This window comes from Ananas comosus, linkage group 1, assembly GCF_001540865.1.
Source record: "Ananas comosus cultivar F153 linkage group 1, ASM154086v1, whole genome shotgun sequence".
In the NCBI taxonomy this organism is placed as follows: domain Eukaryota; kingdom Viridiplantae; phylum Streptophyta; class Magnoliopsida; order Poales; family Bromeliaceae; genus Ananas; species Ananas comosus.
The window spans coordinates 14689838-14708716 of record NC_033621.1 but is presented as its reverse complement, the minus strand read 5'-3'; positions in this window follow the sequence as shown (position 1 = coordinate 14708716).

The following is an 18879-nucleotide window of genomic DNA, read 5'->3' as shown; positions in this document are numbered from 1 at the left end:
TTTTATATCCAAACGTAAATTTTTTATCCGAGAATAGTAATTCTCGGCTACCTGAAATAAACTGGTATAATTATTTTCACCAACACTTTCATTTTTTATATATAACTATCTACTATTTTTTTTATTCCATATTATCTATCCAAACGTTATTTTTCTTATCTTCGGAAACAATCTAATTTTCATCCAAACACTATTTTTCTTATCTCCATACTTATACCTATCCTTATAATAGCTAGTTCTTGCTTAAATTAAATATCCATCGCTTAGCTGGATCTTGTGTGTGGGTTTAGATAAAATATATTAAGATATTACGAGACCATTTGGTTCTAGATTCGTAATATTTCAAAAATATTATCTATGAATTAAGAGATTGTTAAAAATTATTATACTCTTCTTAATAGACGTACTATTAATGATTTTCATATAAGAATGGAGATCAGAATGCATCTTAGTTATGATAATCTTATACTTTTAAGGGAAAACTTCAAAAACCCCCTCTGTGGTCTCGTAGTTTCTCATTTTGCCCCCCTGTGATTTAAAATATATCAATTTGCCCCCACGTGGTTTCGTTTTTATCTTTTCCGTAGCTTTTTCGTTAATATTTCATTAAATTATATACAAAAAGCTTCAGATACCCATCTAGATTTATCAAATATTCACTTTATTACCCTTTAATTTTAACTTTATCACTGATTTAAGAAAAAAAATAATGAAATTGATAAGAAAAAGATAAAAACAAAATCATAGGGGGGAAAATTGATACATTTTAAACTACAGGGGTGCAAAGTAAGAAACTACGAAACCCCAGGAGGGGCCTACTTTTAATCTTATATTTCTACAAAGAAATCTAGAATGAGTTCACTATTTTATACTAATACCTTTTACACCCGCCCAACTTTAGTTAATTAAGTGATAATGATTTAAATATTTTAACAAAAATTATGAAGAATTATTAGAATATGATAAATCCTAAATCTCAACCGTTGCACTTTTTTTACTTTGGTCCCCAGTTTTTTTTTTTTTTGCAATCCAATCCCTACATCTAGGGGTGTAAACGAGCCGAACATGATCGAGCCGAGGCCAGCTCGTGTTCGACTCGTTTAATAAACGAGTCGAACACGAGCTAGCTCGTTAAAATATCGAGCTGAAAAATTTAGCTCATGTTCGGCTCGTTAATAAACGAGCCGAACACGAGCTGGCTCACGAGCTGGCCAACGAATAATAAGTTAAAAGGATTAGATTGAATATATATAAAAAATAAATTTATAAAATTTTATCTATTAGACTTTGATCTAATAATTGAAACTTTACTTATAAATTAGTCTTTTTATAATTAAGCTCGCTTTATATTTTTTATTTTGCTAAAAATTAAATAATAAAAATATATATTATATATATAATTATTTATTTATATATAAATATAAATTAAATAAATAATATAAATATAAAAAATATGTATTTGAGTTGTTATCAAGTTAAACACGACCGAGCTGACCCCAGCTCGTGTTCGGCTCGTTTATAACAAGTAGAGAAAAAGTAAACTAATCCACTAATGTAAAACATAAGGTAAAAACATCAACTATCTCAGAATACAAAATGGGTGGTCTCTATACATGGTACAACTCTCAACCTCTTCAAAATAAAACCCATGAGAGGTAGACCACCTATCGATACGTCCCTCGCCAAAGAGCTAGCTCGAGGCAATACCCTTTCCGTGGTCCCTAGCCTCACCCGGTGTGAAAGGCTCTGAAAGGAAATAAGAAACAGGGGGCGTGAGAACTATAATTTATAGTTCCCAGTAGGCAATTACTAAGCTCAGCACAATGCACCACTAGGCCCAAAAGAGTAAGGTAGAACCTACACAAGTGTAGTCCAGCTTGTGCCACCTAAGTACCGGTGGTAGCTCCAGCATTCCCACTATAGGAATGAGTCAATCCCTCCCGACCCCGTAGGATTCTCGATACCGCACGAGCGAATATAAGTCGCGTAGGCCAACTCCAGAGTGCCGGCTTGTAGGGAGCGACCCTCACAAGCATGTGCGAATGAGCACAAAGGGCAAGCAAGCATAGTCACCATCTCAAGTATCCAATCATCATGTCTCTAATATAGTAATAGCCACTAGTATCCTAACGGTCTAGTTCTATATCACAAGGTGAAGTTCGAACATCCACTAAGTCTAGTGCCTCTTTAGGACACTAGAACATTACTATATCCAAGCATGTTCCAATTTTCATGCCTCTTTATGGCATTATTTACTAAGTTCATATATAACCTAAGCTCAATGTCCTTTTATGACATTAGCTCACTAATTTACAAGTTATTCAGATCTCAAGCCTCTTTATGGCCTAATGAATTTTCGCAAGTCCAAGGGCATATTACAATGTCAATTTCACTAAATGAAATATGATTCCAAGTCCCAAATGCGAATTCTAAACTCAAGCATAAACCCCACAAAAATGTATTGTATACAACATAAGTATTTTAAGCATTCTAAAATTCATAAATAATGCATCTAACATGAAAATGCATGATTTTTCATTTTACGATATTCAAATCAACAAAAATGAGACTTTCTCATTCTTGGTGAGGTCAAACCCGCCGAAGGTCTTCGTTTGCACCGACGAAGGTGACCTCTAGCCTCCTGGCGTCACGCCCCGGGACCCGGCGTAGGCCCGCCCGGTGCGTGCCCAGACCCGCCATATGCCTGCACATATAAAGCGTCTACAACAAAAGAGATATGAAAGCAAGAAAAAATAAGACAACTATAGATATCAGAGCAACTAGCAGCTAAATATTAACAAGTAGAGAAAAAGTAAACTAATCTACTAATATAAAATATAAGGTAAAAACATCAATTGTCTCAGAATACAAAATGGGTGGTCTCTATACATGGTACAACTCTCAACCTCTCCAAAATAAAACCCATGAGAGGTAGACCACCTATCGATACATCCCTCGCCAAAGAGCTAGCTCGAGGCGATGCCCTTTCCGTGGTCCCTAACCTCGCCCGGTTTGGAAGGCTCTGAAAGTAAACAAGAAATAGGGGGCGTGAGAACTATAATTTATAGTTCCCAGTGGGCAATTACTAACCTCAGCACAATGCACCACTAGGCCCAAAAGAGTAAGGTAGATACGAAAAGCAATATAAATAAACTGCAGATATGAAGGCATATATAAATGCTAAACTACTATGCCATAAGCAATATGATGACAATATATGGTACATTCATTCTATCATGGTCAAGTATGTCCAATACATAACTAGTATGATCCCACATGGTAAGCAAGTATACTACATGTCTCAAATGTCCACAAGTAAGCAATAAGCATGTCAAGATAACCCAACTACTACATCCTATCTAGTAGTGATTATCATTATAGATTGTTGTCATTGTTCAATCTTGTTCTAGGACATACACAAGTGTAGTCCAGCTTGTGCCACCTAAGTGCCGGTGGTAGCTCCAGCATTCCCACTCTAGGAATGAGTCTATCCCTACCGACCCCGTAGGTTTCTCGATACCGCACAAGCGAACATAAATCGCATAGGCCAACTTCGGAGTGCCGGCTTGTAGGGAGCGACCCTCACAAGTATGTGCGAATAAGCACAAATAGCAACCAGGCGTAGTCACCGTCTCAAGTATCCAATCATCATGTCTCTAACATGGTAATAGCCACTAGTAACCCAACGGTCTAGTTCTATATCACAAGGTGAAGTTTCAACATCCACTAAGTCTAGTGCCGCTTTATGACACTTCAACATTGCTATATCCAAACATATTCCAATTCTCATGCCTCTTTATGGCATTATTTACTAGGTTCATACATGTCCGAAGCTCAATGTCGCTTTATGACATTAGCTCACTAATTTACAAGTTATTCAGATCTCAAGCCTCTTTATAGCCTAATGAATTCTCGCAAGTCCAAGGGCATATTACAATGTCAATTTCACTAAATGAAATATGATTCCAAGTCCCAAATGCAAATTCTAAACTCAAGCATAAACCCCACATACAAGCTCTCTACTTCATAATGGTCCAAAAATGTATTGTATACAACATAAGCATTTTAAGTATTCTAAAATTCATAAAAAATGCATCTAACATGAAAATGCATGATTTTCTATTTTACGATACTCAAATCAACAAAAATGAGATTTTCTCATTCTTGGTGAGGTCAAACCCACCGAAGCTCCGCTAAATCTCTTTCGTTTGCGCCGACGAAGGTGCCCTCTAGCCTCCTGGTGTCACACCCTGGAACACTGCGTAGGCCCACCCGGTGCGTGCCCAGACCTGCCATATGCCTACACATATAAGGCGTCTATAACAAAAGAGATATGAAAGTAAGGAAAAGTAAGACAACAATAGATATCAGAGCAACTAGCAGCTAAATACTAACAACAAGTAGAAAAAAAGTAAACTAATCCACTAATGTAAGGTAAAAACATCAACTGTCTCAAATTACAAAATCGGTTGTCTCTATACATGGTACAACTCTCAACCTTGTCGGATCGTTGGCGCTAACCATTAATCCCAAAAGCTCGAGCTGTTAGAAATACGCAACCAATTCACTTAAAGCGTACAGAAACAGCACCCACGGGTCTCGATTGTGACTCGGCCCACCTGGCCTCACGCCACTTCGAACATGACTCGGCCCAACCCAGCCTCACGCCATTTCGAACATGACTCGGCCCACATGGCAGGATGCTGGCCCATTTAAGCCAACAATCCCCCCTCCACCACCTGCACACATTTGCAGTATGCAGGAATCGAACCCGTGACCTCTGGCTCTGATACCACTTGTTATAGGCATAGCATATATCACAATAAAAGAAGTAAGCAATCATGTAGGCAAATGTCAAAATATAAACGAGATTCACATAGCCTAACATAATAAAACATAAGCAGCATAATAAACCATAACANTGCTCAAATGAACTATCAAGTTGCTTATGAGAGAGGCCTCAATACCATCTAGTTATAGCCTCGGGCAGCCTCTGTCGGTTGTACATTCGGGCGCCCTAAAACTATTTCCGGGCGCCCAGAAGTTTGTGCACGCCAGCTGCCTGTCGGATCACGTGCGCCGCTTTTCTTGACTTTGTATGTTTGGGCCGTCAAAAGTTGTGGGCGCCCCGATCTCGAGGGATAGCTTTTCTGACACGCGCAGCTTTTCTTGACTTCGTAAGTTCTGGGCCGTCAAAAGTTGTGGGCGCAAAGAACACGAGGAACCGCTTTTCTGACACGCACCGCTTCCTCTGGATTTGGGCCATCAGAAATTGTGGGCGCCCAGATCTCGAGGAACAACTTTTCTGACATGCGCCGTTTTTCTGGATTCGAGCCATCAAAAGTTGTGGGCGCCCAGATCTCGTGCTGACTTTCTTGCCAGACAGCCCAGATTGCGTGCGCCGCTGCTTCCGTAAAATCTGGGCGCCCAGATTTCGCGCCGCCTGTTGTCGCAACCTGTCAAGTCAAATAGTCTTGGTGTTTCTGGATCACCCGAACAGCAAACAGGCAGGATCCAAAAGGTCTCAAAAGATTCGGATCCACTTTAGGGCGCCCAGAACAGGGTCCAGAAATTGCAACTTTACAGAACACAGAATTTGAGCAATTTTTGAATATTTAAAAGTCCTTTTCACCTAATCATAAATTTAGAAATTTGTTTAAGTGATCTATAAGGTGATAAGATGAATAGTTTAAACTTAACTCAAAGTTTCTCACTCTAATCATAAGCATAATATTAGTCAATTAAGAATGGAGAGAGTGAGTTTGTCTATTTGACAAAAGAAGCAAACACAGCTTCAAGTGGTGAAGCTTGGTGCTAGAATATTACCCATCTTGAATCCTTTTTGAAGATAGAGAGATCTAAAACACAAGACTCAAGATAAAAGATTAGTCCAATAATCGTGATTATTTGTTATCATCAAAATCTAATAGACGATTAGGGCCACTAGGCCAACAAACCTCTCCAAAATAAAACCCATGAGAGGTAGACCACCTATCGATACATCCCTCGCCAAAGAGCTAGCTCGAGGCGATGCCCTTTCCGCGGCCCCTAGCCTCGCCCGGTTTGGAAGGCTCTGAAAGGAAACAAGAAATAGGGGGCGTGAGAACTATAATTTATAATTCTCAGTGGGCAATTACTAACCTCAGCACAATGCACCACTAGGCCCAAAAGAGTAAGGTAGATACGAAAAGCAATAGAAATAAACTGCAGATATGAAGGCATGTATAAATGCTAAACTACTATGCCATAAGCAATATGATGACAATGTATGGTACATTCATTCTACCATGGTCAAGTATGTCCAATACATAACTAGTATGATCCAACATGGCAAGCAAGTATACTATAATACAATATCACTAAGTATACTACATGTCTCAAATGTCCACAAGTATGCAATAAGCATGTCAAGATAACCGAACTACTACATCCTATCTAGTAGTGATTATCATTATAGGTTGTTGTCATTATTCAATCTTGTTCTAAGACCTACACAAGTGTAGTACAGCTTGTGCCACCTAAGTATCGGTGGTAGCTCCAGCATTCCCACTCTAGGAATGAGTCTATCCTTCCCGACCCCGTAGGTTTCTCGATACCGCACGAGCGAACATAAGTCGCTAGGCCAACTCCGGAGTGCCGGCTTGTAGGGGGCGACCCTCACAAGTATGTGCGAATGAGCACAAATGGCAAGCAAGCGTAGTCACCGTCTNATGTATGCCTTGATGCCGGAAACATCCGTCTGGAGAGCATGCATATGGTTTTCCATCCTATCAAGTCGATCAAAAACCTGGTTTTGAAAATCCATAGGTGGAGGAGCATAGGGCGGAGGCACAGCAGGGGGTGGCTCAAATGGTGGAGGAGATGCTCGTGGCGGCGGCTCAACCGGTGGAGAAGGTGCTCGAGGTGGCGGCTCATAAGGCAAAGGATCATCCTCGGCGTCGTCAATGTCATCACCATGCTCGCTGGGCGAATCAACAACATGCTTTCTTACCCAAATGCCATGACGATTTTCTTGAAGCCTAGGGTCGAAAAAGTGGCGGTAGAAATGGCGGAAGGGTACTTCATCGGCCGCACGTCGGAAAGGTCAAACGACATGAACTCAAGGAGAGCGGTGAGCAAAGAGCCATATGGAAGTGAGTGCGAGGGATGAGAAATTGCGACGGCCATGTGGCGAATGATGATATACCCCAAATTAACCCGGATGCCCGCAAATAGATGATAAAGTAGAAAAAGATCCATTTTTTGAACAACGGTGTGGTGACCGTCTCGAGGAAGAAGTACCTTAGTAAGTAAAAAGTGGGCGAGGCGATGAGGAAAGGAAAGATGAGAGCAATCTTCTCGTGAAGTAGATTCTTCACAAAGAAAATGATTGCGGAGTTGCGCCTCAGAAAATGCGAAAAAGTTTCAAGTGTTGGTTTGGTAGTAGCAAACACCGCCATTAGGAATGTTTAAAACTGTATGAAGAAGGATAGGAGTAATGGCAAAAACACGTCCCCGGTAGTAGGAAGTAATATTAGTAAATTCGGGATTAAAAGTGGCATTTGCATAAAAAGTCCTAATTAGATCCGGATAAAATGGTCGCGAATTTTGAACAAAGAAATCCCATCCAACTTGTGTGAGCTTATCCAAAAGTTCATAACAATCAAAATTTAAATGATGAATGTGACGGCAAGGTTGAACGGGACGACCTAAAAGATATTTATCTTGAGCTTCTCTAAATACAAAGTTAAAAGCATCAAAATCTTCATGTTGATCATCTCTATGTGAGGAAGAGCCTCTAGATGCATTTTTAGTCCTAGGCATTTTTGTTTTTTTTTTTGTTTTTTTTTTGTTTTGCTTTTTTTTGTGTTAATTAAACTAAGAGCTAGGATTTATAAAAAATTAGAATCAAAATGTAAGATCTAGGATGCAATGGTAAAGATTATGGTAGAGGAAAAGATTATGTTGCACAAAATACAAAAATAAATAAATGAGGAACATAGTTGGGGTTAACAGTAGGGAGAAAAAGAAAGAAAAAAAAAAGGGTTTATGCTAAAGATGAACAAAATGCAAGATCTAAGATGCTAAGATGTAAATCTAGGTAGAGGATGAGATTATGGTGCAAGAAGTACAAGAGATCTGCAAAAAAACAAGATTAAAAAAATAATAATAATAATGCAAGCTTAGGGTTAACAGGAAGAAGAAGAAGAAAAAAAATTAAACAAAAAAGAGGAAATACCACTGATTCAGGAAAAAGAGAGAGGAGATCCGAGGTTTGGAGGAGTGTGGGGCAGATCCGGACCATCCTGGGCGCAGGTTGTGGGCGACCGGACTGGGAGGAGGAAGAAGAAGAAAGAAAAAAAAATGGAAAATGGGGCTTGTCGGGCTGCTGGGGACGACAAGGGGGCCCGCTAGCAGGTTTCAGGCGCTCGTGCGAGTCGACGTGGTCGCCCGGATCAGCAACCCGGAACCCGCCAGGGCGGTCAAAGCGGCGCGGCGGTCAAAACGGGTTTTTGGGCGCGAGTTGCGGGTCGGGTCGGTCGTCCGAATCCGGAACCCGGTAACCCGTTAAGTCGATCAGACGGGGCACCGCGGTCAACGCATGTTTCGGGCGCCCAAAAATTTTCGTCCGGAATTTTCGCAAAGCAAAAAGGTGTATCCAAAAGAAATTGCAAGGCAATCATAACAGTCAACCAAAAAGAGAAAATCAAACAGATAAGTCAATCATTCCCAATTCTCTTCTAAGTTGAGTGAACATATCCTCATTAAGTGGTTTAGTAAAAATGTCCGCTAATTGATTATAAGTGTCCACAAATTCTATAGTGACATCTTCTTTTTGAATATGATCTCTAATAAAATGATGTCTAATTTCAATGTGTTTAGTTCTAGAATGTTGANGAAAGGAAACAAGAAATAGGGGGCGTGAGAACTATAATTTATAATTCTCAGTGGGCAATTACTAACCTCAGCACAATGCACCACTAGGCCCAAAAGAGTAAGGTAGATACGAAAAGCAATAGAAATAAACTGCAGATATGAAGGCATGTATAAATGCTAAACTACTATGCCATAAGCAATATGATGACAATGTATGGTACATTCATTCTACCATGGTCAAGTATGTCCAATACATAACTAGTATGATCCAACATGGCAAGCAAGTATACTATAATACAATATCACTAAGTATACTACATGTCTCAAATGTCCACAAGTATGCAATAAGCATGTCAAGATAACCGAACTACTACATCCTATCTAGTAGTGATTATCATTATAGGTTGTTGTCATTATTCAATCTTGTTCTAAGACCTACACAAGTGTAGTACAGCTTGTGCCACCTAAGTATCGGTGGTAGCTCCAGCATTCCCACTCTAGGAATGAGTCTATCCTTCCCGACCCCGTAGGTTTCTCGATACCGCACGAGCGAACATAAGTCGCTAGGCCAACTCCGGAGTGCCGGCTTGTAGGGGGCGACCCTCACAAGTATGTGCGAATGAGCACAAATGGCAAGCAAGCGTAGTCACCGTCTCAAGTATCCAATCATCATGTCTCTAACATGGTAATAGCCACTAATAATCAACGGTCTAGTTCTATATCACAAGGTGAAGTTCCAACATCCACTAAGTCTAGTGCCTCTTTAAGACACTTCAACATTACTATATCCAAGCATATTTCAATTCTCATGCCTCTTTATGGCATTATTTACTAGGTTCATATATAACCCAAGCTCAATGTCGCTTTATGACATTAGCACACTAATTTACAAGTTATTCAGATCTCAAGCCTCTTTTTGGCCTAATGAATTCTCGCAAGTCCAAGGGCATATTACAATGTCAATTTCACTAAATAAAATATGATTCCAAGTCCCAAATGCGAATTCTAAACTCAAGAATAAACCCCACATACAAGCTCTCTACTACATAGAGGTCCAAAAATGCATTGTACACAATATAAGCATTTTAAGTATTCTAAAATTCATAAATAATGTATCTAACATGAAAATGCATAATTTTCCATTTTACGATCCTCAAATCAACAAAAATGAGATTTTCTCATTCTTGGTGAGATCAAACCCACTGAAGCTCCGCTAAATCTCCTTCGTTTGCGCCGACGAAGGTGCCCTCTAGCCTCCTAGTCCCCTAAAGGTAAATCTAAGAGGGATAAGCGAACTTTACGAACAACACCAAGTCCGAACAATAAACAAGCCAAGAAAGGGTAAAAACTCACCTATAGAGTAAAAATCCTTCACAAGCTCCAAAAGAGAACTAGAACCCTTCTAATCCAATCTAGAGGAAGGTTCTAATCTAAGAGATAAAACTCCAAAAGCCCTAAATCCAAAATGCCCAAATAAACCCTAAGTTTTCATATTTAGGGTTTCTTCACATAAAATCCAGTAATTCAAGATCTAAAGAGGAGAAGTATGTAACTAACCTCTTTAGAAGCCTCACACCAAGCCCTAAACCCGCTAGGATTGAAGATCTTTCTCCTATCAAGCTCCAAACTCGAAGTCCAAGCTTCTCCCAAGGTGGAATATGCACCAAGAAGCAAAAGAGAAGTTTAATCTCTAAAGATCCAATCAAAAGGGCAAGGAAATCAAAAGGGAAGAAGTGGAGGGCTTCTTACCTTGATCCCTGCTATGTCCAAGCTCAGGGAACCATCAATGGGGCGTGGGGTATAGGTAGAGAAGCTTTACACCCCTCAAAGCTGCGAAATTGCAATTCTGGCAAAGTGTACCGGTACACGGGAAAGTGTACCGGTACAAATCCCACGAATGCACAAACCCAAGGCTCGGGTTGGCCATAACCCATATCTGTACCGGTACAACCATCAAGGTTGTACCGGTACACAACCCTGCAGAGGCCACTTGAGAGTAGACCACTTAATCTAATCTTCTGAATTTTGGTGCTAAGTTAAAATCTCAATTCTCGAGATATGAGCCATGGGTCGGAACACTATCTACGACCCTCCAAAAACTGTGGAAAGGCTCAGAACACAAATCAAACACTCGAACCTCGCAATTTGCAAAGGTCCAATGCGTCACAGTACGTGCGTTTAGTCGAGAGTATAATTTTCATTTTCTCCTAAGTAACTAGCTTGAGAATAAAGAAGTATATAAATAACAACAACATACTTTTAGTTTTCAGTATGGGACTAATCCTCATATGTGAAAATTTTAGTTGGGCTCCCAGTTAATTTCCATTAAGTATTGAGCTGTCCAAGAGGCCTAATAGTTTTTAAATTACCAAAAAACCCAATAAAATCTAACAGATTGTTATTAATATTTTTCTTAAGAGATGTGGCATAGTGTAACAAACCAGATTTTGGTACAAAAATAAAAATAAATAAAAATAGTGTGAGATACTATTTTTATTAGATTTAGAAAAGTAAAACATAAGTCAGAAGTGACTTGTACTGAAATCGGAATGAAAACAGAAGATTTAGAATTTTCTGTTGGAAACGGGACAGATAAATTAGCAGAAAATGCACAGTGTCAGAAAATTATAAAAACCGGAGGATTAGTTAGAATTATTTTTGTGAGGCTAGATTTAAAGTTTCATGTCATTCTGACACCCGGAAGGTGGAAAATAAAATCCGACAGCTATCTGATAAAGATTGTAATTCGGTACAGTTTTCGGTGATCAAACGGGGTCGAAACTAAAATATTAAAATTTCTTTATACTCGTTAAGTAAAACTGAACATGACTGTCAAATTTGAGCTCAAACGGATGATCAGAAAGCTCCGGCGAAAGATATCAAATTTTGAACTGCCCGAAGTGAATAGTGTTGGGGGGCTATTTATGTATGGAAGCTTGCCTTTTCTCCTTCTCCCACAGCCGACCACACCACCACCATCACACGCATGGAATGGAGGAGAGAGAAACTTTCATTTCTCTCTCTAAATATCTTTCTCATTTCTCTAGATCTCTCTCTAAAAATTTGAGGGTTGGCGGAGAGCGAGCTTGCGAACGCGTTGCAGGCGTCGGTTCGAGCTCTCGTACGGCCGTTGGAGCGGCGTGCTTTTGTCGCGGCGTTCACATTTTGGTAAGCTTTTGGGATTTTATTTAAATCATTCATGAATAATGTTCTAGTAGTATCTAGAGTATTCTAAACATGCTCTCTTCATTTAATTTGGATTATTTAGAGGTTAATTACATATTAGGACTCCGAATGGGGTTTTGTAAAATAGTAGGGTTTGATCTCATTTGACCCTCTGTAAATCAAATTGCTAGGTAAACGAACGCGTTGGCAAAGTCGGTTCGTCAATTCGTCAAGCCTACGCGAAGTTATTAAAGAAACGGACGTTTAGGCTTCGTTTCCGCCTGGAGGGTCGAGGCGACATCGTAAAATCATGAAAACGGATTTGGAGCACCGTGACACATAACCGAAGACCTATAATTTTCGGTGCCTCGATTCGGCACACGGTTGGTGAGTATTAGCAAAGTCGGGCCGAACCGGGTTACGGGTGCCGCGGGAGGCCGATTGCAAGTGTCGACAAGCAATCGGAAAGCAACTTGAGGTGGGTAGTGCTTACCGAAGCGACTAGGTCGCCTGTATGTCTAAGCAAAGTGAATTCATGTTGATATATGTAAATAGTGCTAGATGAATGCATTGATTAATGCTAAAGTATACATGATAAGCATGCATGTGGATAATGCTAAGTAATGGTGTGATAAGCATGATATAAAAATAATAAATGCAAGCATGTGGTTAATGCTAAGAATATAGATGATGACATGATAAAAATACTAAGTCCATGTATGATAAGCATGTTTTAGGGATGCTAAAATAAGAATGCTAAGTAAAGGACATATCATGTGATGCTAGTGGTATATATCATGTTGACATATAGAGGATTATATTAGTTGACATTTACATGTTAAACTTGGGGTCGATAACTCTAGGTTGATTAGAGAACTCGACATTGGAAAACTAGTGTAATGTATAATGATAAGTTGTAAAGAATGCTAGTTTGGACAATCTATATACATTAGATCGAGTGGCATTAAACCTAGTATCTTGAACATAGGTTGAACATGAATGATATGAACCTAGTGTTAGTAAACCTAGGTCGGACATGAAGGACATATGAACCTAGTGTGAATATACATAGGTTGGATATCAAATGGCATTGAACCTAGTGTTAAAGAACATAGGTTGGAATCATGCGTGGCATTTAATCTAGCGTTAAAGAACATAGGTTGGACATGAACCTAGTGTTAAAGAAAGTAGTTAAACAAAGTTTAACCCAAAGTGACATTGTGGCTTGGTATTAGCGGTATATTCATGATTAGGTAAAAACCTATCATTTGGCATTGAGGCATAGAGATATGGAACAGGTTGGCTATACCTCCTCAAATTGAGGATGGGATCGTACTCACATGTATCGGTTCCGGCTTGTGCGAGGTCGCTCCTCTACAGGTGGTATACTCCAGAGTATAGACACCACGGGTGAGAGTGCTCGACGAAGATCCCTCGGGTGACAGTGCCTTATACCTTCCCCGGTAGACGGGATGGATCCCTCGGGGCATTTCCTAATGCCAATCCTGGTAGATGGGACATGTGAGATGTGAGCTTAGGGCGAACTTGATAAACCCTGGAAAGATTGGGTAAAGGCCAAAGTGAATGTGTGAAAGTATGCATTATGAGCTATGGATTTGGTATTCCAGTTGAGTGAATTTATGGCTGAGGTGCATGTGGGACGTCCTTCACCTCGAGCCTAGATACATGCGGTATTCCGCAGATGATTGACTCGAGATCGAGTCGGGTGGTTAGTTTGGCTAAGGTAGAGGAAAACCTTAGGAGCAAATAACCAATGATGTAAAGTGACAAGATATATAAATTATGGAAAAGCTATGGATAGCATGATAGAAAGTAAAATCATTTATTCTACTTATATAGTTGCATGATTTCATATTGCATATCGCGAGGCATAACATGTAGTTCAATATCGAGTAAATGTATAAATATCTGTTATATGTTATTGGACTAACTTGTTGCAGTTGCCTCCCTTGGACCTATTGGTCGAGCTTTTTCCTTGGGTGGCCGTACCCATTGGGAACCATGCAGTTGGTTTTCACTCCACGTTGTTTTGGGGTGTTACAAGTTCACACGTGAGCGGCGCGGCGGCGCGAGGAGAGAGCGTAGCTCCATAGATAGCGCCCCACCACCGAGACTAGAGATAGCAATACCCTGAGTCGGTTACTTAGGGATGTAAGAAAATGAAAAGAATCAAGTTGTAATAATATTGTTAAAGTTAGATTGTATTTGGAAGCTAAAAAGAATGAAAGATATAATATGTAAATATATGTGAGTTGAATGATTGTAATAACTTAGTTGCATTTATGTTTATGATACTTCCTTATTCAATCTTTGATTGAAATGTGTTCCTAGTTGGAACTTCGTACATTGTATTAATTGCAATGCCTTGAATGTACAGGGGAGACTCTGTCCGCGGCACAAGAAAAATCCTATCCGTTCGGCGGTCTGTTAGTGTGCCCGAAACCGACCAAATAGGCAGGCTCGGGGCGTGACACATAGATTGCGCAAGTGAGCTTGCGGCGTAATGCATGGCCACGAATGGCGACCATGATGAGGATACTGAAAGATTTAAGGACGACGGGGAGGGAAAGCATGTTGGGCGGGGGCAATGGCCATAGTAGAGGGTAAGAGAGGTGGCACAACAGAGAAAATAGATTCAGAGGATTGAAAAGAAAAAAGACGAAAGAATAGTAAAATATTTCTTCTCCTAAAGTGATCATTATATGCCGTCACTGCTGCAAAAAAGATAAAAAATTAGAGAAGAAATAAGAAAATGATAAAGTTGCACTATATTAAAGTTGCATAGTTTAAGACGAAAGTTGCAATGTTTGAGATGAAAATTATATTATTTTAGACGAAAGTTGTATTGTCCGAGTGAAAATTATACTGTTTGAGTGAAAATTACATTGTTTGAGACAAAAAATTGCATTGTTTGAGCAAAAATTACACTCTTTGAGCAACAATTAACTGTTTGAGCGAAAGTTGCATGTTTGAGCAAAAGTTGCATTTTTGAGCGAAAATCATACCATTTAAAAATATTTGAGACTAAATTGTACCATATAAAATAGGAATTATACTTTTTTAGACTAAATTATATCATCTAAAACTATTTGAGACTAAGTTGCACTGTTGGACTTAGTTTCAAATAGTTTTAAATGATGTAAGCATTAAAATGTATAACTTAATCTCAAATACTGCAATTTAGTTTCAAAGAGTGTAATTTCTATTTTATGTGGTGCAACTTAGTCTCAAATAATTTTAATGTTGCAACTTTAACTCAGAAATTATAATTTTCATCGCAAATAATACAACTTTCATTCAAAAATTACAAGTGTCGTCTAAAACAGTACAAATTTCATTCAATAATGCAACTTTCACCCAATCAATGCAACTTTCGTCTCACACGGTGTAATTTTCGCCTCAAAGAGTGCAATTATCGTCTCAAATAATATAATTTCATCTTAATAGTGTAATTTTATCATCTTATTTCTTTCTTTTCTGGTTCTTAACTTTTTTTATAGCAGCAACAACACTTAATGGTCTTTTCAGGAAAAAAATATTTTTCTTTATTTCTTAATATTTTTTTCTTCTTCTTCTTCTTCTCTCACCTTTGTATCTTTTTTTGCTATCACATGCCCCTTTCTCACCCTCTGTCGCAGCCACCGCACCCGTCAGACGCACTCTTCTATCCTGTCATCCGTAAATTCTTCGGTGTCCTCGTCATTGTCGTCATCCGCGGCCATGTGCTCCGCTGTAAGCTTGTCTCTGTGATCTATGTTAGGATTTGGTTAGATTTGTAGTTGAATCCTAGTTAGATAAGAATTAATATTTAAATCTATTGGAGATAAATTAAGATTTAAATATTAATTAGAGGATAAAATCTAACTAGATTAGGATTAATATTTAAATCTATTAGAGATTAATTAAGATAGATTTAGATATTAATTGGAGTAGAAATTCTAAATATATTAGGATTGGGGTACGTTCGAGTGGAGCCTTATAAATAACTCTTTGTGGGTTTGCTTTTGAGGTGAGTACGGCTAAAGCTTGGGTGCCGTACCAGAGAGAGAAAAAGAGAGAGAGAGTTATTTAGTGCACCTAGTGCACGGGTGCACGTAGATGGGTTGTCTTTTAGGTTTATAAAAGACGAGAGAAGGGTAGAAAAGATTCAGGAAGAGGGCTCGGGTTGTAGCTACTCAGTTGCAGAAGAGAAGTCAGGTGTAATCTTCTCTTATTTAATGAATCTTATTTTACCTGCATATTTTTCTCTTTTATGATTGTATCAGCTTTTGCTGAGGAGACGGGTTTATGGTAAAAAATTCGATTTGACGTTTTCGTTGCGGAATCCCAACAATCGATACTGGATCCACAGCAGTCGGTATCGGAGCGGGTTGCGAATTCACGAGATCCGGTACCGGGGCGAGTACCGGATTCCCAACAATCTATATCATATCTAAGCCACCGTCGGCGGAGGTGTGGACGAGATAAGAGAGTGGAGCGCGGCGTCAATGTTGGAGTAGTAGAGAAGAAGAAGAATAGAGAGAAAGTGAAAAAAGAATGAGAGGAAGAAACGTTGAAGATAAGGAAGACGGACCAAAAGCGGAGAAAAAGAAACAATAAAAAAGAAGAGAGAAAAAGAAATAAGGATATTTTGGTTAGTTTACTAAAAATTCAAGCCGAATCTGCAAAATCTGAAAAGTAGCTCAGTTTTGCAAAATCTCAAAAATAGTGATATTTTTATGCAAATTGGCCAAAAAAGTTTTTCGATAAAAATTTTTCATAGAAAAATCCCTTTTTCAATTTTCCATTCGTTTGGTACTGCTGCGAGCCGAATTCTCCAACCGCTGACCCGATCGAAGATCCTCCAAGAAACGTGTGGGGAGATGAAACGGCTACGAATAATAACCCTCGAAGTTTGTGCCCACCACAGATCAAGTGATTCGGTTGATGCGGGATCGGATAAACCGAGTTCGATTCAAAACAACAAATTCGGTTCGGCTAGATCAGTAGAGTGTACGGACCGCACAGGGATTTCTAGTTCGGCAAAAGTGCCGAATGAGGCTTATATCACTAAAATTTCAGAAAATGTTTACAAGACAAGACAAAAGGAAAACCTATTCTACCAACTATTCCTAGAAAAGATAATAGATACGGAAAAGTAAAAAGGTTACAAGTAGTTTATTCCTAGAAAAATAAGAAAAAAATGCATAGCATTGAAATGGTCTTCTGTTCGCCAGGAAAAAAGACCTCCTTATCAAGCATCTTTTGTTTATTTATAACTCCGCTTGACGTTATTTAGTTAGACACATGATGGGCCACTTCCGTAATTCCGCGGGCCACTACCAGCCGATCCTAACTGCATCAATATTAACCGTCTTTCGGTTTTAATTTTATTTTACTCTATTCTTAGTGCACCGCATGCTGCTTATCTATTGGCCTTATGAACTAGTCGCTCAGCGTATCGGGGTCTACCACGTGGCATTATTTTGGTGGTATCAACAAGTACCAAAGAAAACTAACTTTTCCAAAACGGCTTTTTCCAAACGTTATAGAAAATTGGCATTTTTGTTTTCCCAAAAAGAATTCGAAAAACTAAAATATTAATTTGCCGTGAAATTTGAAAAATCAATTTTCACAAACGGTAGGTTTTCGAAATGCAACGGAGGAAAAACTAAAAAATATATATATATATATCCATGAAAATTCTTTTTCTAGAAAAAAAAAAAATCTACGCTTTTCATACTAGCCAAACGGCACCTTAACTGTTATAATTTATGTAGTTCAGTTTTTTGGATTTAGTTGGTGAATCAAATTGAGATCCAAATATTAAACATTAATATGTACGCACAAACGCAAAACTATATATTTACGTAGGTACATACATACATTATAAATTAATATATTTGTATTATATCTTAAAATACGTATTTTGAATTTGGATCTGTATGTTATGACGAAAAATGAAAAGAAAAATTCTTTGGAAAATCGGAGAATTGCTCTCCCCGGATGAAATGGCGGCGCACGCACCAATTTGGTGGGATTGCCCTCTACCCCGAATCAAATGAAAACTTGTTCCTTGCACCGGGTGTACATGTACATTCCATACACCATGCATCTACTCTATTAAATATAATATACATCGTATTCTAAAAAGCCGAAATAGAAAATTTTATTTATTTACAAAAAAAATTATAATCCAATCACCAAAGCAAATATAAGAATTGATGGCAGAGAAAGATCCGTTATAAAATTCTAAACTCTTAAATCTTAAAAGAGAAAATTCTAAAATCTAATAATTATCGGATTTTAAATTCTAAAATCTTTTACTTTTGATATATATATGCCTTATAAATGTCTAAAACATCTTTAACGAATTACATTTCAATTTTAAGATCTCTACCATGAAGTTTAGTCACGCAATACAAAATATTGCCTACACCAGTGAATACATACACCTAAATATGGACAACATTTTCTAATTAATAATTAGTGCTCTAAAGCCAAAATTTAATTTTATGACTTTAAGTTGTTAAGTAAAGAGCCGACAAAGAAAAGAAAATTCATAATTTTTAAAATATATTAAAAAAAATTAACAGCAGAGAAAAAGTTATTGTTTGAGTACGTAGTATATAAGAAAAAGGTCCGCTTTTTTTATTTTTGAAATACAAGTTTAATTCGTCTAAAATTTAATTCAAGGAATCCATGAACATAAAAAAGAAAAAGTTAAATTTTAAATTTAGGTTATAAATTTTAATTTGAATGTTGTAATTATAAAAGAAATCTATGGACATTAAAAAAGTAAATTAAATTTGATTTTGAATATGAATTTGATTTTAAAAAGTTAGAAATTTTAATTAC